This window comes from Lemur catta, chromosome X (genome assembly GCF_020740605.2).
Source record: "Lemur catta isolate mLemCat1 chromosome X, mLemCat1.pri, whole genome shotgun sequence".
NCBI classification, from domain to species: Eukaryota; Metazoa; Chordata; class Mammalia; order Primates; family Lemuridae; genus Lemur; species Lemur catta.
Window position 1 is genome coordinate 34,268,835 of NC_059155.1, and position 27,221 is coordinate 34,296,055.

The 27,221-nt window shown below is 38.3% G+C and overlaps 1 protein-coding gene across 1 annotated transcript in view; it reads right to left on the reverse strand.

Moving 5' to 3' along the window:
• Positions 1–27,221, reverse strand: part of PLAC1 (placenta enriched 1) — a 173,887-nt gene that overhangs the window by 115,608 nt on the left and 31,058 nt on the right. The window contains exon 2 of the mRNA XM_045538338.1: positions 11,637–11,810. The gene's annotated coding sequence lies outside the window, so the exon portion shown is untranslated. The remainder of the gene's footprint in view (positions 1–11,636; positions 11,811–27,221) is intronic.

The following is a 27,221-nucleotide window of genomic DNA, read 5'->3' on the forward strand; positions in this document are numbered from 1 at the left end:
ATCCACAACTGTGAGTCAAGAATTTAGATTGCAAAACTCACTGTGCTCTCTGGGCTCCACAGGCTTCTCTCCCCCCTGGTCAGGTTTTGCAAGGGGCTCTCGGCTTCTGGTCTAATGCTGTTCTGCTTTGAAAAACTCAGATCAACTTTTTTCTTCCAAGGCACAAGACTTTCTTTCTCACAGCTCCTGTCAGGCTTCACCTCCTAGTTCACTTTTCCTGCTCTCAGCTCTCCAAGAGTCAACATATCTCTCCCTGCTATCATTCTGATCTTCCTGCCCAAATATGGATTTGCAATGGCAAAACAATTGCTTTGCTCTGAATTCAGCCAAATAGGGGTACTTGGAGGTCATAGGTAACTGATGAAGGTGAGGGTAGTTTCAAAAATTAAAAGAATTTTCTTCCTGATAAAAGGAATGTATGCTCTTTGTAAAAAAAAAATAAAATAAAATCAAGCAAAATATAAAAGAAAGGAAAATACTAAATACAATACCCTCAATCATAATACATAGAATTAACCACTCTTAACATTTTGGTTAATGTTATATATTCATTCATTATGTCTTTTATTTATTCATTCCTTCAAGAAATATTTATTAGTGCCTAGTCAATACTAAACACTGTTTTAGACTCAAGGAATACATCAATAAACAAAGCAGAAAAACAAAACTCTTATCCTCATGACCCTATTTACATACATACACAAATACATACACATGTATTATTTTACATTAATGGGCTCATACTAAATACCTTATTTTGTAATTTGCTCTTTCATGTCATTATGTATTGTGGACCAATTTATATGTCAATAAATATTGATTTATATCATAATTCTAATGTCTGTCTAGCATATTCTATAGTATATATACACCAAGATTTATTTAATCATCTCCCTATGGACATTTATTTCTAATTTTTGCTATAATAAAAAATACTGTGATGAGTATACTTGTACATTTCTATCTTAACATGTTTGTCCAATCATCTTATTAAGATAAATTCCTGGTTTTACTCCTACCTTGCTTGCTGTTTCCTCTCGGTCTCTTTTGCTGTTTTCCCCTTCTCTGCTTGACCTCTAAATGTTAAAGTAGCCCAAGGCTAAGTCCTTAGTCCTCTTTTCTAGCTTCACTATACCCTAAATGACCTCATACAATCCTATGGCTTTAAACATTACCTATATGTTGTTGACTACCAAATTTATATATATATAATCTTGATATTTCTCCTTGAGTTCTAGATTCATATATCCAATTGTCTTCTTAAAATAGCCACTTGGATATCTGTCACAGAATCTCAAATATAATGTTACTGAAAGAGAACCCTTAATTCTGCCCCCAAAATATACTCCTACCCTGGTCTCCCATATTTTAGAAGAGGGTATCACCATCCACACAGTTACTGAGGCCCAAAATAAGACATCCATTTGGTTTCTTATCTTTTCCTCATCCTCAACCTGTATATATCCAATCTATCAAGGTTTTTCATGTATACTTCCAAAATATACTTCAAATCTCTACCTTTGTCTGTATATTTACTGCTACATCACTTACTACCATCTTAATCCAAGTCACTATATTCTCACACCAGGGCTACTGCATTAGCCTCTGCTATGGTTTGAATGTTTGTGTCCCCTCCAAAATTCATGTTGGAACTTAATCCTCAATGCAACAGTGTAAAAGCTGTGGCCTTTAGGAGGTGATTAGGCCATGAGGGCTGCATCCTTGTGGATGGGATTAAGTGCCAACAAGGCTTGATGGAGGGAGTTCATCCCTTTCACCTCTTCTGCCTTTCTGCCACATGAAGACACAGCATTCCTCCCCTCCAGAGGACGCAGCAACAAGGCACTATTTCAGAAGTGGAGAAAGAGCCCTCCCTAGACACCAAACCTGCCAGTGCAATCTTGGACATCCCAGTCTCCGGAAATGTGAGAAATAAATTTCTGTTGTTAAAAAGTAACTATATGAGATGATGGATATGTTAATTTGTTTCACTACTTTAACCATTTCACTATCTATATGCATCCCATAACATCATGCTGTAAATCTCAAATATACACAATAAAATTCATTTAAAAAATTTTCTCTTGTTGGCAAATTACCCAGTGTGTGGTATTTTGCTGTAACAGCACAAATGGACTAAGGCAGCCTCTTAACTGGTCTTTCAGCTTCCCCTGTTGCCCCTCGACAGTCCTTTCTCTACACAGTAGCCAAAGTTAACTTTTAAAGATATAAATCAGATCTTGTTATTCCCATTCAGAAATCCTTTCATCTCAGATCACATTCAAGATCAAATAAAAATTCATTACAAGTCTACAAACCCTGTTTCATCTAGCCCCTGTCTAATTCTTCTACCCCAGCTCATAGATACTCCCTTTTTGCTAGCCATACGCCAGCCTGCAGAGACCTTCTTTCTGTTCTTTGAACACACTAAACTCATTCCTGCCTCAGGTCAGGAATGTTTCCTCTGTCTAAAACACTCTCCTCCTGGATTTTCAGGTGTCCACTTCCATATTTTTCAGATGGTAGCTCATGTCTCACAGCTAAGAGAGGTCTTTGCTGATTATCTCCTATACAGTAGCCCCTACTCCTCAGTTACCATCTATTTAATTGCTCTGTCTTATTACCTTCATCGTACTTATGATTACCTGAAATTATCTTATTTATATTTTTACTTATTCTCCCCTCACTCCAGGAGAGCAAAAGCCTTGTCTATCTTGTCCACCCCCAATATCCAAAATCAGTAGTTGGCCCATAGTAGGTGCTCAATACAGTAGAAGTTCTCTTATCTAACCTCTTCCTTCCTTACTCTCATGATCAATCAACTCTTCCTATTCCTCCTGTAAAATATATTGCATAACATTATGAATGCTTGAAGCTAGTAAGCCATTCTCTAGGACATCCATGCACTGTTGCTCATACCAGTTAAATTGCATATTTACCAAGAGCTAATTGTGTTTCTTCCCAATCTTGTTTATGATAATTGTGCTATGTGATTTAAACAAATATTGTATAAATACATGATATATAGCTAAGAAAATGAGATTTTTTTCTATGAAATTTGAATGATTTAGAAATTCTTAATAGAGAAGAACACAACCAAAAGAAAGCTGTTGAATTGTGTATAGGCAAGACAACTATAAAAAATTGGAGTAAATAATAATGATGAGAAGGACTGCTTTGGTTAGTGTCTTTAGATCCTGATTCACTATCTAAAAATGGAAACTTTAACTTGAAAAAAATGTATTATGAGTGGACTCTATGTAAAACAATAAGAACTCAGATCGGAGAAGCCCAAGTTGTAGAAGAATAAAAATGTGTACAAACCCAGGCACATCACAATGAAAACAAATACAAAATTCTTAAAATAACCAGAGAGAAAAGACAGATTACATTCAAAAACTGACATAAAAGTAATCAATTGATAATAGATAATAAACATTATGATCCTATGTGACATACCTAAATAATGGAAAAACAAACACCACATGTACTCACTATTAAATTAGAACTGACTGATGAGCACACATGTGCATAAAGGGAAGTATAACTCAATGGACATCAATCGGGGGAGGGGGGAAGAGGGAACAGGCAAAAGCCTACCTAATGGGTACAATGAACACTATCTGGGTGATAGGTACACTTATAACCCCGACTCAAGCATTGCAAAAGTGATCCTTGTAACCAAAAACATTTTTACCCCTGTAATACTTTGAAATTAAAAAAAGCTAATAAACAATAGACTTCCCATCAACAACAATAGAACTCAGAAGACAATGGAATAATATTTACAAAGTGCTCAGGGAAAATACTTATTAACTTAAAACTTTATGTAGAGTTGATTTATCATTCATAACTGAGGGCAATTAAAATAAAACCTATTCAAACAAAGACTAAGAGAATTTGGTAATTACAAACCCTCACTAAGAAACTATTAAAGGTGTATATCAAGAAGAAGAAAATTGAACCTAGAATAAAGGACTGAGGTTCAAGAAACAATGGAGCAAAAAACTTGGTAAACATATAGGCAACTTTAAATATGCCTCAATTGTAAAAATGGAGTTTCTTCTGAAATGATGAAAATGTTCTAAAATTTGTGATGATTAATTGGGAACTGAGGAGACATATTGGTGACTTCCTTCTGTGTTTCTTTTTGCCTCATATATCCCAGACTGGGGGCTAGGAAAGCCAGCAACCCAGGAACACCAACAAGCACTGACAAAAAAAAAAAGCCCCAACACAAGCCTGCTCTCTTTAGCCGAAGTACCAGAAAAGGAGCAATCCTTGAGCTTGATGCATTACACAGAAAAGAAAAAAGAAAAACAAAGAAAGGAAATAAAAGGAGCAACCTTGTATGACAGAAAACTTTTGATAATAACTGCTCTTTACTCTAGGAAAATACCCACAGGAAAAAAAGTATAGTCCCACTCCCACTAATGTGAGCAAAGATTGATTGAAGAGGCTGACTTTCCCCTCCATAGGCTGTAAGGAAGTGTCCCGGTATGGTGTCAGAGAGGGCCAAGTGGGAAGCTATAATAAGGCCCCTCTCTCTACAATGACAGTGGAGACCACGTGGGGAACCTGTACTTCCACCTCCAGCTGGAAGTAATGAGGTATTCTCTCTTGTACCACTGGTGATGTGTCAGAGGAGACCTGCTAAAACAGAAGATTTAAATAAAATCCAGTCACATAATAATATAATACCCAAAATATGAAAGTTACAATAAAAAAATCACTTGTCATACCAAAACCCAGGAGAATTTCAATCTGAATGAGAAAAGACAATCAACAGATGCCAAAACTGAGATGACAGAGATATTAGAATTATCTGTCAAAGATTTTAAGCCAGCTATCATAAGAATGTTTGAACAAGTAATTATGAACACACTTGAAACAAAGGGCAAAAAAATCTCAGCAAAGAAAATAGAAGATATTAATATAAAGAAGAACCAAATGGAAATTTTAGAACTGAAAAAAACAACGAAAAATTTTAAAAACTCAATAGGTGGGTCCAATAGTAGAACGAGGAGACAGAGAAATGCAGCAGTAAACTTAAAGATAAAAAAACAGAAAGTACCTGGTACAAACAACAGGGAGAAAGTAGACTGAAAAAAAATAAGAGAGCCTCAAGGACCTGTGGGACTATAGCATAAGATATAGCATTCATGTCAGAGTCCCAGAGGGTGAGGAGAAAAAAAGGCGGGGCTGAAAAAGTATTCAAAGAAATAGTGCCTGAAATTGTCTCACATTTGGCAAAAGACATAAACCTCATTCAAAAAGCCAAATAAATCTCAAATAGGATAAACCCAAAGAAATCCAGACCAAGACACATCATAGTCAAACTTCTGAAAACTAAAAACAAAGAAAAACATCTTAAAGCAGCCAGAGAGAAACTACACCTTACTATAAGGTAGGAATAATCTCAATGACTATGTATTTCTCATCAGAACCTATGGAGGTTACAAGGAAGTGAAACATTTTTTAAGTGCTGAAAGAAAAGAACTGCCAGCACAGAATTTTACATTCAGCAAAAGCATCCTTCAGAAATTAAGGGGAAATCAAGACATCCTCGGATGAAGAAAAATAAAAGAATTTGTCACTAGCAGACCAACATTTAAAGAATGGCTAAAGGAAGTTCTCCAAACAGAAATAAATGATAAAAGGAATCTTGGAGCATCAGGAAAGAAGAACAAAGAAATAACAAAAAATGTGGGTAAATATAATAGACTTTCCTCTTGAGTTTTCTAAATTATGTTTGATGGTTAAAGCAAAAAATAAAACATTTTCTGATATGTTTCTCAATGTATTTATAGGAAATATTTAAGATAATTATAAGTTGGTGAGGGTAATGGGATAAAGTTTTTACACTTCACTATAACAGGTAAAATGATGACACCAGTAAACTGTGATAAGTTATGTATGTATAATGTTAGACTTAGAGCAACCAAAGAGTTATATAAAGAGAGATCCTAAAAAATCCTGTAGATAAATCAAAATAGAATTGTAACAAAAATGTTCAAGTAACCCACAGGAAGGCAAGAATGAAAACAGAGAAATGAAAAACAGAGAGAATAAGCAGAAAACCCCAAAACCAGAAACACCCAAAATGTCCCTCAACAAGTGAATGGTTCAACGAACTGTGGTACATCCACAGCATGGACTACTACTCAGCAATAAAAAGAAGCAAACTACTGATAGACACACAACTTGGATAAAGATCAAGAGAATTATGCTCAATAAAGAATGATAGTCTTGGCTGGCTGCGGTTGGCTCACATCTGTAATCCCAGCACTTTGGGAGGTTAAGTTGGGAGGATCCCTTGAGGCCAGAAGTTCGAGACCAACTTTGTCTCTACAAAAAATAAAATAAAATAAAATAAATTTAAAAAGACAATCTCAAAAAGTTATATATGTATGATTCCATTTACTTATTCTTGAAATGAGAAAATTGTAGAGACGAAGAATAGGTTAATGGTCTCTGGGGGTTAGAGATGGGGTGAGGTGGAAGTAACCATAAAGATAGCATGAAGGACATCTTTTGGTGATGGGATAATTCTGTATCTTGATTCCAGTAGTAGTTACACAAATCTACATGTGTGATACAATGGCATATATACACACACATACACAAACACACCTTGTATCAATAAAATTCCTGGTTTTGATACAGTACTCTAGTTATGTAAAATATAACCACTGGGAGAAAATAGGTGAGTAGTACAGGGGACCTCTCTGTAATAGACTTGCATCTTCCTGCAAATATACAATTATATCAAGATAAAAAATTTATAAAAAGGTAACCTCAAAAGGGAAAGATATACCATGTTAATGTATGGGAAGACTCAACATAAAGATGGTGAGTCTCTTCAAATTGATCTATAAATTCTATGCAAGTTCAACCAAAATCACAACAGAATTTTTATGGATTTTTAAAAGCTTATTTACACAGAGAGTAAGATTTAGACAGAAGAGTGAGGCACTAAGAATTGGCAAGACAATCTAGAAGAAGATTAATGAGGGGCAGATTGTCAAGGTTTATTATAATGTTATAGCAATTAAAACAATGTAGTATTGGCAGATGCATAAACAAATAGATCAGTGGAATATAAAAAGGGCCTACAAACAACCCATGTAAATCTATGAGAACTAGGTATAGGACAGAGACTTATTACAAAGCATGGAGGATATGATATAGATTATTTAATAAATTGTGTTAAAATTATCCATGTGAGAAAAGACACAATTAGATAACTTCTCCAAACCCTACAAAAATCAATTCAAAATGAATTAAAGCTCCAAATAGTCAAAGAAAAATTTTATAACATTTTGATGCAAATATAGAATACCTTTACAGTCTTAGAATAGGGAAGAATTCATTAATCACACACACAAAAATAAACCTCACAAATTTTAATATAAAAGACTGATAAATGTGACAGCATTAAACATTATAATGTCTATAAGAAAAAATGACATTATAAAGTTAAAGATATGACATACAGTGGAAGAAGACATTTGCCACTCATATAATTGAAAAGAAATAGCACCCAAAAGACATAAAGTAAATACTACAAGTCAATTTTATTTATTTATTTATTTATTTCAGCTTATTATGGGGGTACAAAAGTTCAGGTTACATATATTGCCCATGCCCCCCCATCCCCCCGAGTCTGAGCTTCAAGCGTGTCCATTCCCCAGACAGTGTGCATCGCACTCATCATGTAGGTATATACCCATCCCCTCCCCCCAGCCCCCACCCCTCACCGATACCCAATTGGTGTTATTCCCAAATGTGCACTTAGGTGATGATCAGGGAAACCAATTTGCTGGTGAGTACATGTGGTGCTTATTTTTCCATTCTTGGGTTACTTCACTTAATAGAATGGGTTCCAACTCTCTCCAGGAGAACAAAACAGATGCCATATCACCGTTATTTCTTATAGCTGAGTAATACTCCATGGTATACATATACCACATTTTACTAATCCATTCATGAATTGATGGGCATTTGGGTTGTTTCCACATCTTTGTGATTGTGAATTGTGCTGCTATAAACATTCGAGACAAGCAACCCAAACAAAAAATGGGTAAAGAATTCCAACAGACAACTGGTAGAAAAAACCGGAATGGTCTATAAATCTATGAAAAGATGCTTAACTTCACTAGCTTTCAGGGAAATAAAACAATAACAAAACAAGATACTATTTTTACTCATCACATTGGCAAAAATTAAAACTCTAAAGTTGTCAATGGTATGGTGTCATGGGAACTCACTACACCCTGGTGGGACTTATTTGGTAGAGCCACATTGGAGAGCAATCTGCCAATACCCAGTAAATCTAAAAGTGTGCATACTCTTTAACTCAGCAATCCTATTTTCTAAAAGGTGCATATTCTAGATAAATTCCCATCCAGTGTACAAAGACACATGTACACCAATGATCATTGCAAGTTGTTTGCTTCTAATAGTAAAAATTTGGAAACAACCTAAATATCCAGCAATTGGGGAATGAATAAATTAAATGTGCCAAGTTATACTATAGGTTATTGCTCAACAGTGAGAATGAACTTGTTCAACATGCACCGAAATGGACTGATCTCAATAACATATAAAACCATGTCCTATATTATTCATGGCCTAGAAGAAAAGATATTAAATTAATGAAAATAGATTGACTGGAGGTGGGAGATAAACGGAGCTTCAACTTTTCCAGAGTATTTTTTTTAATTTAGAAAGAATGGAAGGCAAGTAAATACAGTAGTGCATTTCCACTCGGCATGGTAAGAACACAAGTGTTTGCTATATTCTTCTCAGCACTTTCCTGTATTTTAAAAGCTCTCAATATAAATGAAAAGTGTGTTAAATATCTACTTTGGAAAACCACCGTACTAAGGTACTAGTAATTTTATATGTTAATCTTCCCAGAAGCATTTTCATTTTTAAAGAAAGCTGCAATATTTCATTCAAAATGGAGGCACTGTGGTATTTGTGCGTGTTTCCAAGGCAAAACTTCAAAGGGCGTTATTTTCCTCCTATGTGCTAGTCTTGTAATTTGGATAAGCTGCCACCAATTTGACAGAATGATAGGCTTCCCTTAGGTTGGACAGCTCAGAGAGGGAACAGAACACATTTCCCCACTCAATTATGCTTTCATTCTTTATAAATAACACTGTATTTAGGACACCACCACATAAAATAAAATTTAGAGCAAAATTTATAGAAACATGGACACTTAAGTGCAAATAAATCCCTTCAAATGTTATCAAGCTTTTATTCTATCTTGTTTATCAGCCTTGAGTAGATTTAACACAATTTAAATATTTCTTAGCTTGTCTGCAGAGTATCAAGGCTTGTCCATGGCTTTGAGACTTCTACTCCCTTCACCCCAATCAACTCCACCAGTTGTTTAAACTGCTCAAATCTTTCTTCAGCCACAGTTTTTAAGTGAGAGTCTTTATTGCTTTGGGCATGTTCCTTCTCCTAGCCAGTGCTCAGAATGTTAACTATCTAACTATTCAATTTCTCTCTGTCTTTTTACATGGGGGAGAAACTGGATTTCTGTTCCACACAGTTTGGCAAAGGCTAGCAGGGAGTGAGAGATTACAGCCAGATGTACATCTGCGTGTCAGCAGCAAGAAGGTCTGGGATGGTGCTTTTTCAATCAGAAGGGAGTAGTCATTTTCCCTCTCTCAAAGGAGAGGGCCTCCTCCCTCCCACCAGATATTTGGCTGCTAGATGTTCACTGATTAATTACTGAGGTCGCATCTACACACAATTGGTCTCCTTAACAATTCTAGTAGGCTTCCAGCTCATTCTTGAATATGCTTCTTATTTTTAAAAGAACTATCCTCTTTTCCCCAAGCATACATTTTAAAAATAAAAAGTAGTTAAACAGAACAAAGGCTAGCTTGTAAGCACATAAAAAGTAATCATATCACAATTTCTAATATTAGAAAATCAAACAGCATTGGGAGAGTGTTTTCAAAGGCAGGGAAACAGTTCTAATATCCTTCAAATCAGGACACCAAGTAGATCACTTGTTCTATTTGCATGTAAAGTGTCACTTCTAATAACTTGTGGTTAATTCCAGAAATCCATTTTATATTGCAAATGTAAGGCAACTTAGGCACCCCTTCTCTGTACCCCAATAGCTCCCCACACCCCATCTGGCTATCTAGTAGAGTTATTTTCTAGTTTGATGCATGACTAAGAACTTCTGTTTTCTAAGACAGATAAATGTGGTCCCCAAAACAATCACTCCATGAAACCTAACCTGGAAACTGCTTCTTGGGTCACATTCTCATTTCTAAGGAGCTCAACATGCAACGCAGCCAGGGCTAGAAGTAGTCAATCCTAAGAAGTACAACTACGGGTTCTCTAAGACAGGCCAAAATTGTGAGTTTGGGTTGATGGTCACTACTTTAACTAAGATTGCATCGCTGTAGTTGGGAAAATACTGGAACCTGATAAACAAGCAGTAACTATGATATCAATGACAATTAGCTCTGTAAAACTTGGGGGACAATCCAGCTGAAAATGTGTCTATTCAAGCTTGGAAAAGCTGCATCTACCTATCCTAATTCCCCAGGTTCATCTCTCTGCACTCTGCCACATAACACACACCTTGTGGGCCACTCAAACAATTCTAAACTGTGATACAACTGACAGATGATGTTCACATGCATGACACACTCCCACAAGTGTCCTTGGGGAATATACTTGGCATGCTAGCTATGAAGTGGACCTTTTTCTCTAACTCTTATCAAAACATACTGAAATGCAAGCAAGTGAGACTGATGCTATTATTATAAGGATAACCTTGAATCTACTCCAACTTATAACTGAAGTAAATCATTCAGTAATTTTGGTACATTAACTATTATCAGTAACAAATTTCCTGAGTCACACTTTACAGCCAATCATAACACATCAACTGTGATTGATAATGGCTACTCTTGTCATATCAGGGACCTGTCATGCTCATGCCTCTGCACATGCTTTCACCTCTGTTCCAAAAAGGCCCTAAACCCCATATGGTAAGTCCACCAAAAAACTTTGTTGATTGACTGAATGAATGAATGAATGAAGTGCTTGCGACCTCAGATATATCTCACATTGCATTTACAACGTTCATACATTGGGCTGCAGGCATGCACTGAGGAAAAATAATATTCTGTTACAAATAGTAAAGTCCACCGTGATTATGGGCAATTTTCTTAACCAGAAAGCATTGAGTAGTAAGCTGCTTTGCAGCTGTACATTTTTATTAAGGGCTGTTTAAATAAACATAAAACATGTTTGCCAGGAGAGGGTAAAAAAGACAGATGCAAATTTCAGTCAGAAAATAGGCACATTCATTATATTTTGCATTTACTTTAAAATGTGCCTCTAAAACAGCAATTACCCTTGGATGTCATTTTTGACCAGCGACAGGGACCAGAAACGGTGACTTAATTTGGGCAGGAGTTTGCTGGGACATAATATGGCTACTGTGCCTGGAATCTTTCTTGGTCATAAAAGCAGTAAGGAAGTATGACATAATGGTGTGATGGTAAATCACAGCCTAAGCCATTTTGGTTGGCAGGATTTGAAAGACAAATAAACATTACTTCAGGAGCAGAGAAGACGTGCCTAATTACCTCCGTGCCTAGGCTGGGATCCCTGCAGCTCGTGTCGTCCTGGACTCAGGTGTGTCTACACGGAGAGGGTCCACGTGTACAGGGTCCGGCTGGTCTAGTGAAGAGGTTGGTCTGCTAGAGATGTGGGGACTGGCAGCCCCGCCTCCACGACCTCCTCTCCAGGGAAATCAGCAGCTGGAACAGAGTGAGAGAAAGGCAGCCTTGAGGGGCCCTGTGGAGCCTGGAAGGAGTGGGATTGGAGGAAGAGGAGAGGCTGGGCACACCCACTCTGCCTTGGAAGTTGTGGGGAGTTAAAGAGCTGATTGCATTTGCGAATCTCTGCAATTTTTACCTCAGGCCGGCCCAAATTACCTCCTCCTTCCCTTCTGTGGTCTCCTGGCCTGGCCACAGCTGTAGCCTGAGTGGGCTTTGGGGCTCACCTAGGGATGGAGCCTACTCTCCATGTTGGCTGCATTTTCAGAGCTCAGAAACTTCCATTCCTTGATATATTTTGTTTTATACTGACAGTCCAAGGCCATCCTCCTCTCTCCTGCTTCTGTTCTCTATTTCTCTCCCCTCACCCTCACCCCCCCACCACCATATGGAAATTGGCTGCCCTCTCCTAGTAGAGTAGAAAATAGAACCCCAGCCAGACTTTCACTAGGGCACTGGTCTGCCTGGGCTTTTCTCACACATACACCCCTAATCCCATCAATTCCCAAACTTTCTCTTTAAAAAAAATTGTAAATACACGTAACATTTACCATGTACCATTTTAACCATTTTAAAGCATACATTCACAATGTTGTGCAACCAGCACTACCATCCACCTCTAGAACTTTCTCATCTTCCCAAACTGAGACAATAACTCCCCATTCCCCCCTTTCCCAGCTCCTGGCAACCATCCACCATTCTCCTTTCTATCTCTATGAATTTGACTACTCTAGGGACCTCATGTAAGTGGAATCATACAGTGTTTGTCTTTTTGTGACTGCTTATTTCACTTAGCATAATCAAGGTTCATCTGTGTTGTAGCATGTGTCAGAATTTTTTTCCTTTTTAAAGCTGAATAGTATTTTATTGCATGTATGTACCACATTTTGTTTATCCAGTCATCCATCAATGGACATGTGGGCTGTTTCCACCTTCTGAACTTGCTTTTTGAACTGTATACGCATTAGGAATGAACACTGAAAGTGTTGAACCTCTCAGGCACCCCATCTTCCACTCCACAGTCCTCATCTTTGATCATCACAGCCCCCATGTATATCGGTCACACAGATCAGTTGCTAAGTCCTTTGCATATATTACCATATTCAATCTTCACAACAATACACTGAGGTAATTGTTATCCCCATTTTATAGAGGGTTATACTAAGACTCAGAAAAACTAAGCAATTTACTCGTCCAAGGTCAAAGTTACTAAGTAGCAGAGCTGGGATTCGAAATTCCCACACAGGCTTGCCTGACTCCAAAAGCCCCCACTCCAAACCACCATTCTAGCGCCTATCCACTCAAAGCCCAGGGGCCCTTTGCCACCAGGTCCTACTTGCTTCTGTTTGGTTTGGGGTTGAGTTGGTTTTTAAGAAAAATAGAGCTGACTCTCAACACTGAGAAACCATTGGCCACATGTGCCTGGAAGGGCCCTTTGAGACCCCAAATCCTGGCCACATCTCCCTCCGCCCTCTCCACACACACTGAGTTCTGAAATCATTCTACTTTGGGGGTTGCCAAGACTCTTATTGCTATTTAAACCAGGCAGAAAGCATTATTGAGATGCCAGGTTTTGTTTTAACTTTTGTTTATCAGTTAGCAGAAAGATTGACCTAGAAGACCAGGGACTTTATTCATGTTATTGCAACTCTTTCTTAAGCTATCTGTTTCCCTCTCCTGAGGATCTCTGCTCTTGTATACCTTGAATGGATTAATTAATTATAGACATGCCAAGAATTTTCAAATGCTAGAAGAATCAGGCTAGGAGATATTGGCAGATGTCTTAGATGCCCGAGTGACATTAGGTTCCACTAAGGGAAAGAAGACCTGCGGAGTTTTGTGGCTGAGATTGGGTGTGTGTGTTGGGGTGTCCCTGGAGGTGGGAGAAGGCCCAGTGGAGCAGAAAAGTTGCAGACATAAAACACAAACTCCCCTGCCTCAGCTTTGCCAGGAGCTGGCTAAGCACAGAGTTCTCTCTGACACTGCCCCAAAGACTGGCCAGAGTGGCCACGCACATGCCGGTACTCTGGGCAGCAGCAGGCCCAGCTGGGTAAACAGAAGTGCAGGAGCAAAACAAGCCAATCAATCACAGCATGGCTCCAGCTTGCCCCAGTCCCCTCCTCCCCTTTCCTTTCCAGCTCCCCCGGGTCTCCCTAGCAAGCAAGTGGGCCCAGGTGGCCTTTGATCTGTCTCCTTTGCTCTTTACAAGGGGGAAATGTATCTATAGGGAGGGTGAGCTCAGCCCCACCTGTGACCCACCCCCAGGGGTCCCTTGCAGGGAGCCATGAGCTTTACACATCCAGCTGCTAATGGCAAAAAAGACAGGCAGACATGAGATGCTTGAAAAACTTAACATTAGCTTATGGTTAGTGGGGCCAGGATGGTTGACTTTCACAGAGTTATAGAGCTCAATAGGGCATGTTCTCTACCTCAAGCACTGGAGCACTGGCCATAGCCTGTACTAAGCACACAGAGCCCCATCTCAAACTCTACCATTGCCCCTTTGCCTTGTGGCTTGAGTTTCTCATACATTCCCTGTGTTCAAATGTGGAGCCCTCACATTTTTGAGATCCGTCATCCTGCTAGCAAATGGATGTATCATCCACTGTTTGTCACTGGTCCCCACAAGGCATTCTTCCAGAGGCCCACACAGTGTCCTGTTCCACTGGATGAATATCCTCTGACTGCTGTATCCCCAGGGCCTAGAATGGTGCTAACACCTAACTAGTGCTGATTTAATACTTGTTGAGTGAATGAATGAATTCGCATAGCATAATGGTTAAGAGGTTAGTCTCTGGAGTCAGAAAGACCAGAATTCCAGCCTAGGATCTGCCAATTTGACCTTGAAAAGGTTTACTTACTTTCCTTTGGCCTTGGTTTCTTTGTAAAATAAGAATAATAGTATCATAACAAGACTATTATGTGAATTAAAAGAGATAATGCATGCATGTCATGTACTTAGCCAGCGCCTGACCTATAATAAGTCCTCAGTAAAAAGTTAACAATTATTATTATCTTATCAACTGGCCCAGGCTGCCAGGAGTGCTGACCTGAGGATTCTGTGGTCTCATCCTGACTTGGTGGAAAAGAGAGCTTTAAGACCTCCTATGGGTGAAGGTGGTAGAAGTGGGAACATACTTGCTGGGTATTTGCCTTCTCTGGTATGGCTGTGAAGACGGCCCAACCCAAACCATTTGGAGCAGTCTTCAAAGAGCAGAAGAACACTGTGCACATACAAGTAGCTTCTACCAGCCACATACGTGTTGGGGGAAGAACTTTGCCTTCAGTGGGAGCTGCCCCCTAGACTGAAAGCAAGCTTTGAGGGTAGGCCTACCTACTAAAATTCTAGAACCATTCAAATAGCCCCTTACTTGCCTAAGGGTTAGAAATAGCATTCTGATTCTTCATCAGTCTGAGGCTGCTGTCAGAAGAAAAGCAGACCCAAATGAGCAGTCACTCTCCTATTCCTGAGTCTTTGGCTTTATAAGCAAAATAGCTGCCTTACCATGTGCTTGAGTTGTGAGATTTGATGTCATGTAAGCAATATTGCACTCATTTCCAATGCTATTTGAACTTCAAAGGACATGTCCCTCACATTGGCCCCACCTAAATGTGTGGCAATTTTGATCAACTGGTACCTGATGGTCAAGAAGACTTAGAGACCCATGTGTAATAGAAATAAGTCAAGAAAGGGAATTTTTGATTAAAAGTAAATAAACTCAAGTCTTGGAAAGTTTGAGTTTAGTTGGGAACACAAAGCACATGAGGTCAGAGCAAGTCTTAAATTCTCTATCTGAAAACACTCCAATGACATCACCTTGAGTCTGGGAGCGTCCTTGGGGTTTGGAAAAGTGTGAGCCAGAAAGCCTCCCTGGAGAAAAAAAAAATTTCCCCAACACAAAGTCTCTCTAGAGACTTAGCTCTCAACAAAGCTGTTGGGTGGACTGGGTTGCAAGGGGCACTGTGAGGGTGGGGGTATCACTTTTCTCCCCCTATTCCCTGAACTTGCTTCATCAAATAAACTTGCCCATGTGCATTACTTGAAAAGTACATACAGAGCACCCTGCTCTCCATAAATACCTCCTTCTTGGCCTCCAGCGAGTCACCTTTTTTACAGCCTTGGGGCTTGACATTCCTCATGGTCATGGAATTTGGACAGGGTAACTCGGGGAGGCCTTAGCACACAAGGACACGTAGCTCAAGCAAGTGTGTACTATCTGGCCAGTTAATAAGGCTTGCAGGCAAGGGACACATAACAGGGAACCAATTGTGAGAGTAGTCTCACGGCTTGAGGCCCTGCCTGGAGGGCAGAGACCTCAGAGATATCCTAGGACCTAGATATTTGAGGCCACCAGGGCCTGGATACAGAAGCAGAAAGGGGAGATAAGAGGGCAAAGGAGACAGATGTTTACATTTTGCCTGGAGCCTCACTGGGCAGACCTCCTCTAATGGTCCCTAGTCCCCCTTTTCCAACAAACAATTCCATTTACAATAAAAGAATAAAATAATTGGGAACAAATTTAACAAAGTACAAGACTTGTTCACTGAAAACTAGAAAATATTGAAAGAGATTAAAGATCTTAGTAAATGGAAAGACATTTCTTGTTCATGGATTTGAAGACTTAATATTACTAAGGTACCAAGACTCCCCCAATTGTTCTACAGATTCAATGCAGCCACTAACAAAATCTCAGCTGGCTTTTCTTTTAGAAATTGACATGCTGATCTTAACATTCATGTAGAAACACAAGAGACCCAGACCTAAAAGTACAAAAATTAAAACTCTTAGAATGTTTTAGAAACTCTTAGAAGAAAACATTAGATGTAAGTCTTCATGACCGTCAATTAGGTAATAAATTCTTATATAGGACACCAAAAGCACATGTGACAAAAGAAAAAAAAAGAGATAAGTCAGACTACGTGAAAATTAATCACTTTTGTATTACAAATTAAACCACCCAGAAAGTGAAAAGACAACATGTAGAATGGGGGAAAATGTTTGCAAATCATCTATCTGATAACAAACTTGTATCTAGAAGAATATCTATAACCCTTACAATTCAATGATAAAATGATGAATAACCCAATTAAAAAAGGACAAAGGATTTGAATAGTCATTTCTCTAAAGAAGATACACAAATGGCCAGTAAGTGCATGAAAAGATGCTCAACATCATTAGCCATCAAGGAAATGCAAATCAAAACCACAAAGAGATTACCTAGTGAAGACATCCATTAGGATGGCTATAATAAAAAAGACAGATAATAACAAGTGTTGGTGAGATATGGAAAAATTGGAACCTTCATACATTGCTGGTGGGAATATCACCCACTTTGGAAAATAGTCTGATACTTCCCCAAAGGGTTAAAAATTCCACTTTAAGAGAAATAAAAATATATATCCATCTAAAAACTTATAAATGAATATTTATGGCAGCACTATTTACAATAGTGAAAAGGTAGAAACAACTCAAATGTCCATTAATTAATGAATGGATAAAGAAAATTTGGTATATCCATACAATGGAATATTATTCAGCTATAAGGATTGAAGTACTGACTCATGCTACAATGTAGATAAACCTTGAAAACATTCAGCAATGTGAGATAAGCCAGACACAAAAGGTCACATATTATGATTCCATTTATATGAAATGAACAGAATAGGCAAACCCATAGGGACAGAAAGAAAATTAGTGGTTGCCAGGGGCTGGGGTGAGAGGGGAAAATGTGTAACTGCTAACATGTAGAGTTTCTTTTTGGGGGGATGAAAATATTCTGAAATCAAGTAGTAGTGATGGTCACACAACTTTTTGAATATACTAAAAGGACTGAATTGTATGGTTTAAAAGTGTGCATTTTATGGTATGTGAGTTATTATTTCAATAAAAAACTGGAAAAAAAGTTATTTTTTTGGGGGGGGAGATGACTGATTTTTTGTTTGCAGGCCAAAAGATGCACACAGAATTATGTGAGAGTGCCATAATAAAACATCTCAATTTTCCTCTTCTTATTAATATAAACAAGTTTTTGCAGCCCTTATGTATATAGTCTCAGCTTCGTGGGAAGCTGAGGTGGAAGGATTGCTTAAGCCCAAGAGTTTGAGTTCAGCCTGGGGCAACATACCAACATTTCTCAAAAAAAAAAAAAAGGTCACTATATAATGGTGAAGGGTACAATTCAACAAGAAGACATAACAATTCTAAATATTTATGTAGGTAACTCAGGTGCACCCAGATTCACAAAGCAAATCCCACTTGACCTAAACAAAATGATAAACAGCAACACCATAATAGCCGGGGACTTAAACACCTCTCTGACAGAACAGGACAGATCCTCCAAACAGAAAATAAACAAAGAAACAATAGTCTTAAACAGAACTCCAGAACAAATGGGCCTGACTGACATTTACAGACCATTCTACCTAAAAACCACCGCATATACATTTTTCTCATCAGCTCATGAGACACTCTCTAAGATTGACCATATCCTATGCCACAAAGTATGTCTCAACAAATTTTAAAAACTAGAAATTATACCATGCATCTTCTCAGTCCACAGGGGAATAAAATTAGAAATCAACTCCAACAGAAACTCTCACCTCTACACAAAGTCATGGAAACTAAACAACCTTCTGCTGAACAATTATTGCATTAAAGAGGAAATTAAGATGGAAATCAAAAGATTCTTTGAATTAAATGATAAAGGATACACAAGTTATCAAAATCTGTGGGACACAGCTAAAGCAGCCCTGAGAGGAAAATTTATATCCATAAATGCCTACATCCAAAAGACAGAAAATCACAAATCAACAATCTAATGAACCATCTCAAAGAGCTGGAAAAGCATGAGTAAACCAACCCAAAACCCAGCAGAAGAAAAGAAATAGCAAAGATCAGAGTAGAACTAAATGAAATTGATAACAAAAAACTATATGGAAGATTAATAAAACTAAAAGTTGGTTCTTTGAAAAAATTAAATTAACACACCTCTTGCTAGATTAATAAGAAGCAGAAGAGAAAGGACTCTAATAAGCTCCATCAGGAATGAAAAAGGAGAAATTACAAGTGATACCACGGAAATACAATATATCGTCTCTGAAAACCTCTATGCACATAAACTGGAAAATGTGGAGGAAAGGGACAAATTTTTAGAAACACACAGCCTCCCTAGGCTCAACCAGGAAGAAACAGAACTCCTGAACAGACCAATATCAAGTACTGAAATTGAAGCACCAATAAAAAACCTTCTTAAAAAGAAAAGTCCCGGACCAGATGGTTTCACACCCAAATTTTACCAGACCGACAAAGAAGAAATGGTGCCTATCCTTCAGAAATTATTCCACAACATCGAGAAGGAAAGAATCCTCCCCAACACGTTTTATGAAGCCAACATCACCCTGATACCAAAACCAGGAAAGGACGCAACAAAAAAAGAAAACTACAGACCAATATCCCTTATGAATGTAGATGCAAAAATTCTCAACAAAATCCTAGCAAACCGAATTTAGGTGCTTATCAAAAAAATAATCTGTCACAATCAAGTGGGCTTCATCACAGATATGCAGGAATGGCTCAACATAACAAATCTGTAAATGTAATTCACCACATAAATAGAAGCAAAAACAAAGACCATATGATCCTCTCAATGCACACAGAAAAATCATTCAACAAAATTTAGCACCTTTTTATGATAACAGTGCTTAACAGAATAGGCATAGACAGGACTTACCTAAAAATGATATAAGCCATATATGACAAACACATAGCCAACATCATACTAAATGGGGAAAAATTGAAAGCATTCCCACTTAGAACTGGAACCAGACAAGGTTGCCCTCTATCACCACTTCTATTCAACATAGTGGCGGAAGTCCTGACCAGAGCAATCACACAAGAGAAAGAAATCAAGGGCATCCAAATGGGGGCAGAAGAGGTCAAACTATTACTCTTTGCTGATGATATGATCTTATATCTAGAAAACCCCAAAGATTCTGCCATGAGGCTACTGAAATTGATAAACAAATTCAGAAAAGTCTCAGGTTACAAAATAAATGTACAGAAATTAGTAGCATTCCTATATGCCAACAACAGTCAAACTGAGAACCAAATAAAAGACTCAATACCCTTCACAATCACAACAAAGAAATTAAAATACCTAGGAATATATTTAACTAAGGAGGTAAAAGACCTCTACAGGGAGAACCATGAAACACTGAGGAAGGAAATAGCAGAGGACACAAACAGGTGGAAAACCATACCATGCTCATGGGCAGGCAGAATCAACATTGTTAAAATGTCTATGATGCCTAAACTGATCTACAGATTCAATGCAATCCCTATTAAAATACCAACATCATTTTTTGCAGATCTAGAAAAAATAATTCTACACTTTGTATGGAACCAGAGAAGACCCTGTATAGCAAAAGCAATCTTAAGCAAAAAGAACAAATTGGGAGGCATCAACTTACCAGACTTCAAGCTATACTACAAGGCTACAATAACTAAAACAGCATGGTACTGGCATGAGAACAGAGACATAGACCAATGGAACAGAACTGAGATTCCAGGTATAAAATTATCCTCATATAGCCAACTAATCTTTGACAAAGCAGACAAAAACATACACTGGGGAAAAGAATCCTTATTTAATAAATGGTGCTGGGAAAACTGGATAGCCACATGTAGAAGACTGAAACAGGATCCGCACCTTTCACCTCTCACAAAAATCAACTCATGGTGGATAACAGATTTAAACCTAAGTTGTGAAACTATAGGAATTCTAGAAGAAAATGTTGGAAAAACACTTATAGACATTGGCCTAGGCAAAGAATTTATGAAGAAGAACCCAAAGGCAATCACAGGAACAACAAAAATAAATAAATGGGACCTGATCAAATTAAAAAGCTTCTACACAGCCAAGAAAACTATCACAAGAGCAAACAGACAACCTGCAGAATGGGAGAAAATATTCACATGCTACACATCCGCTAAAGGGCTGATAACTATAATCTATATAGAACTCAGGAAAATCAGTAAGAAAAAAGTCGAACAACCCTATCAAAAGTGGGCAAAGGACACGAACAGAAACTTTTCAAAAGATGATAGACTAATGGACAACAAACATATGAAAAAATACTAAACATCTCTAATCATTAGGGAAATGCAAATCAAAACCACAATGAGATATCACTTATCTCCAGTGAGAATGGCCTTTATCAAAAAGTCCCAAAACAATAAATGTTGGCATGAATGCAGAGAGATAGGAATACTCATACACTGCTGGTGGGACTGCAAACTAGTACAACCTCTGTGGAAAGTAATATGGAGATACCTCAAATAGCTACAAGTAGAACTAAGATTTGATCCAGCAATCCCATTACTGGGCAACTACCCAAAGGAACAAAAAGACATTCCATAAAAAAGACATCTGTGCCAGAATGTTTATAGCAGAACGATTCATAATTGCAAAGATGTGGAAACAACCCAAGTCCCCTTCAATACATGAGTGGATTAGTAAAATGTGATACATGTATACCATGGAGTTCTACTCAGCCACAAAAAACAATGGTGATCTAGCACCTCTTGTATTATCCTGGATAGAACTGGAGCCCATTCTACTAAGTGAAGTACTGCAAAAATGGAAAAACAAGCACCATATGTACTTACCATCAAATTGGTATTAACTGACTTAACTGACCAACACTTAAGTACACATATAGTAATAACATTCATCGGGTGTCAGGCAGGTGGGAGGAGAAAGGAGGTGATGGGTATATTCACATCTAATCGGTGCAGTACACACCATCTGGGGGATGGACATGCTTGAAGCTCTGACTCGGGTAGGGCAAAGGCAATATATATAACCTAAACATTTGTATCCCTGTAATATGCTGAAATAAAAAATACTTCAAAAAAAAAAAGAATTGATGCTGAATACTGTCTCTTTCTAGCAAAAAGTAATATTTATCCATGGATACCTGAAAAAAAGTCAATCCATTTCATTAAGAGACACATTTAAATAATAAAAAATTACTTTTTGCAAGTAATTATTGTTTTCAAAAACTTTGAATATATTTATTTTCTTTTGATCACTGTGTATAATAATTATAATAATTTTTAATACTTAGTGTTTTATGGCCATAGGCAGTAAAAATCAATTTCAATTTATAAGTTTATATTTGTTACAGAGAAGTCTGAGAGGGAGAGCACTGTAAGCATTTCAGATATAAAAATATATTACCTGGCCAGGCACAGTGGCTCATGCTTGTAAACCTAGCACTTTGGAAGGCCGAGGCAGGAGGATTGCTTGAACTCAGGAGTTTGAGACCAGCCTGAGTAAGAGCAAGACCCTATGTCTACTAAAAATAGAAAAATTAGCTGGGTGTGGTGGCTCACGCCTATAGTCCCAGCTACTCGGGAGGCTGAGACAGGAGGATTGCTTGAGCCCAGGAGTTTGAGGCTGCAGTGAGATATGATGACGCAATGGCACTCTAGCCCAGGGAACAGAGCAAGACTCTGTCTCAAAAATCTTCTGGGGAAAGTGGACTAGAAATATAGATTCAAGGAGTAAAATGTTAAATGTCTAAAAAGATATTGTTTATGTATTTTAAAATGAAATTATGGTGGGTAAAAATCATTTTGTTATTTAGATTCCATCGAATACGTTTAAAAGAGTGAAGTAATTATATTTCAAATGCTGATATTTACAATAGATTGGAAACAACATCTTTGCAACCATTTAAACTTTGGATTTTTTTTTTTTTTTTTTTGAGAGAGGGTCTTGCTCTGTCTCCCAGGCCTGAGTGCAGTGGCATCAACATAGCTCACTGCAACCTCAAACTTCTGGGCTCAAGAAATCCTCCTGCCTCAGCCTCACAAGTAGCTGGGACTACAGGCATGCACCACCACACTCAGCTAATTTTTCTATTTTTTGTAGAAACAGAGTCTCGCTGTTGCTCAGGCTGGTCTCAAACTTCTGGCCTCAAGCAATCGTCCTACCTCGGCCTCCAAAAGTGCTAGGTTTATGAGCATGAGCCACCGCACCCAGCCTGCACTTATGATTTTAAAATTGTATGATAAAAATTTGCAAGAGGACACAGTAAAAGCTTGGGGAGCACTGAGAATGGTATAATATCACTTCTTTGATATTCTTGTCAAAAAAGGCATAACCTCAATCTAATCATGAAAAAACAGCAGACAAACCTAAATTGAAGGGCATTCTACAAAGAAGATAACCAGTGTCAAAGTCATGAAAGACAAAGAAAGACTGATTGGAGGAAATTAATGAGACATGACTACCCAATGCCACGTGGGATCTTGAATTGACTCCTGGAGCAGAAAAGGACATTAGTGGAAAGACTGGGGAAATCTGAATAGACGCTATATTTTAGTTACTATTATTGTACCAGTATTAATTTCCTGGTTTCAGTCTGGAAACTGTGCTATGGTTAACTTAGTTAACATTAGGGAAAGCTGGATGAAGGGTATTTGGGAAATTTCTGCACTGTTTTTTCCAACTTTCATGTAAATCTAAAATTACTGCAAAACAAAAAATTAAAAAGAATCTCAGGGGATTCTCAGGCAAAAACAAAAAACAACACTTAAAGATCATTGAGTTACATGAGTCACAGTGACCATAAGATAAAAAAGCAAACCAGTACAACTCGTCCTGGTTCTGAGACCCGAGAGAAACTCCTCCACCAGTGCCCTCACTGAATGCCAATGCAGTAAGGCCCTCAGCATCCTTCTGCAGGAAATAGTTACAAGTGGGACACACTTTTCTCTCTGTGGGTCTGCACTGTGCACTTAGAAGATGCTGACATCTTTCTCAAGTGCATGTGCTCAATTAATTTTTTTTAAAAAGAGAGCTTTCCCTGATTACCGAAGCAATATAAACTTCTTATAAAAATTTTGGAACATAAAGATAACTATAAAAAAGAGAATAAAAACGTCTGCAATTCTACCACCACAATGAGTACGTTGGGCTATTTCTACTTAGTCTTTTTCTATGCATATATACATGATGTGTGGGGGTGTTTTTCTTTTAATAAAAATACTAATCTTCCCATTTTGACTGCAAACTGCTTTTCTTTACAATTACAACATTAAATCACTCTCCACATCATTCCATATTTTTCTCCAACATCATCTAAATCATGAGATCACGAGATAATATTCCTTTGTGTGGGTAGACCAAAATTGATGTTACTGACCCCCTTTACTGAACCACGTGCTTGATTTTTTCACTAGTTTGTTAACCCAACAAGGGCAGGGACTTTGTCTCTGCCAAAGCTTCTGCACATGGGGTGGGCACTTAAAACAGGCCAGATGGACCAGAACACATTTGTGGTTATTAAATGCCAAAGTATCAGGTTTCTGTTTTACCAAAACATAAGCAGCCTCATAATATTGCTCTTCCCTAGTGGATGATGGAGGGTTGAGTGTCCATCTGGCACCCTTATTTAGACAAAACTTTTCAAGTAGATCCTCAAATACACATACATATCATTTAATATATTAATTTATACATTTTATTTATGCATATGTATTTCTAGTTTACAAATAACATTAATTTAGCACATACTAACATGATAATTACAGACAGTATAGGCTGGGTGTGGTCACTTACGCCTGTAATCCCAGCACTTCAGGAGGCTGAAGTGAAAGGATCGCTTGAGCCCAGGAGTTTGAGCTGCAGTGAGCTGTGATTGCACCACTGCATTCCTCCAGGCTGGGTGACAGAGTGAGATGCTGTCTCTAAAAAATAAAAATAAAAAATTTAAAAATGGGTGGGCACGGTGGCTCACACCTGTAATCCTAGCACTCTGGGTGGCTGAGGCTGGAGGATCGCTTGAGGCCAGGAGTTGGAGACCAGCCTGAGTAAGAACGAGACCCCCATCTCTACAAAAACTAGAAAAATTAGCAGGGTGTGGTGGTGCGTGCCTGTAGTCCCAGCTACTTGGGAGGCTGAGGCAGGAGGATCGCTTGAGCCCAGGAGTTTGAGGTTGCAGTGAGCTATGATGATGCCACGGCACTCTAGCCTGGGCAACAGAGAGAGACTCTGTCTCAATAAATAAATAAATAAATAAATAAACAAATAAATAAATAAATAAATAAATAATACTGAAATGAATTTTCAAAAGAACGTTATAGAACATATACAAAAATAAAAAATTATTTATAAATTATGTGTGTATTTATGACTTGTAAATTATAAAAGTTACTCCTACATATCCTTAGTGTGCAGATTTTACATTATTAAGGTATATACAGAACAGATTAATTTAAAAGTGATAGAATAAACAGACAATAGAAATAGAAGTTATAATATTTTCTTTCTGCATTTTAATGTGTACACTCCACTTTGAATATCACTAAATGAGGAGATCTTCAATGTAATCCATTTATTTGTTTGGAAAGAGAGCCAGCATGTCACTTTCCATAACACCTTCAAATAGCTCCTGACCATCCTAAACCCAAGAGAAAGGAAATGGAGGGAAGGGGAAGGGAGGGCAGAAAAAGGGAGGGAAAGAGAAGGGAGGGGATGGAAGAGCCATGACACCAAACTGAGGCCTGCAGACCAGATAAAAATGTTTGGTCATCCAGAAGGAATTTGGGCGACAGTGACATTCATGATAACAGCTTACATTTATTGAGGGATTACTACAGACCAGGTATTATTCTAAGTACTTTACATATATCAATGTTTTTAATCCTCACAACAACTTCATAATCCCCATTTTATAGCTGAGGAAACTGGGCCTCAGAAAGATTTAGAACTTGCCCGAGGTTATATACTGGGAAAGCTAGGATTCCAGCCTATGTAGTCTGTCTAAAGAAGCAGTTCTCCAATTTGAGCATGCATCAGAATCACTTGGAGAGCTTATTAAAACACAGATGACTGGGTCCCATCTCTAGTTTCTGATTTAGTAGGTCTGAGATGGGGCCCACAAATTTGCATTTTAACAAGTTCCCAGTGACACTTCTGCTGCTGGTACAGGGACCACACTCTGAACATCACTAGTATATGGATTCTACATTCTTATTCATCTTACTACACTACCTAAGTCATTCCCCTGTGAAATCCTTTGCTGACTCCCTCATAACCTTCAAGATAAAGCACAGATGCCTCCTTAAAACACCCAAGGCGTTTCATGATCTGGCCTTATTTATCTTTCTAATCTCATCACCTGGAATCCTCCATACACCCTATGTCCATCCTCCAAAGCTATTTTTCCATTTCAGAATGTACCAGAATATATCGGAAGTATTCTCTGGCTTCTGTCTACATTTTCTGTTCCTTCTCTCTAGAATGCTTGTACCCTACACAGTCCTCCTGCCAACAACACTTGACAAATTTATTGTGCTTTAAGATTAGAGATTCAGCTCAAGCATTACCTCCTGCCAAAGGCCTTACAGAATCCTACTTCCTACCCCACTCCAAGCTTAAGTGAGGAGTCTCCTTACAGATCCAGCTCCCTGGCCTTCCCTCTGTCACTGCCCTGTTCTCACCATACTGTACTTTTCTATACGTTAGTTTCCCCTATAACCAAGACCTGTTTTATTCATCTCAGTATTCCCAGTGCTTGACACCTGGTAAATAATTGTTAAATGAATGTATAAGGTTGATGGTTGAGGAACATTTCAAGAACCCAAATAACAATATTAAAAAATGGTTGGTGAAAATATGGAATCAGGAAAAGCAAACTGCCTCTTGCTCTAAGCCTGTCCCAGTGGCACATAATTTATTGACCATTCTTTGTCCCATTGCCTGTCTCCCTTTCCCCCTTTCTCTCTCTCCCCTCTACCCTAATCCAGTGCTGGAGACATTCTGCCCATGCTCCTGAAGCTACCTTTCCAGGTCATCTGCCCCAGTCTCTGGTAACCTCCTGATTGCCATTAAGGCTGTCCCTTTCGTGGTGGAGAGAGATCCTCACACGGGAACCCCTGTCTCTGGTAACACCACAGGACCTAAACAACTCCAGTTTGTAGGGGTGTGTTCCCCTCCCTCAAAAGTAGGGAAGTTTGGGAATGGACCGAAAGAGTCGGGGCATCTCTCCTGGGTGATATGGATTTTAATTCTCCTTCTGGATTATGGCTTATTCTCATTAGGGGAGCCTTTTCAGGCCTTTTAGAAGAGTAGAATGAGATCTTCTCTCATGCCACATAAATCTCTCATTATTTTTATCCTCTTCCTAACATAAAGGCAGTAATGAATGCTGATTGGTCTAATGATTTATGAATCATTTGAACAAAGATTGCTCAGCTAAGATCTAAGAAGCATCGAGACAAACTTGATATTTATAACTTACTTCTCCCAAGGACTGGCCTCAAGTTTCATCAAAAGAGTTGTGGGGCAGCCAAAGCAAATAGTAGGGGGAGTTATACTTTGT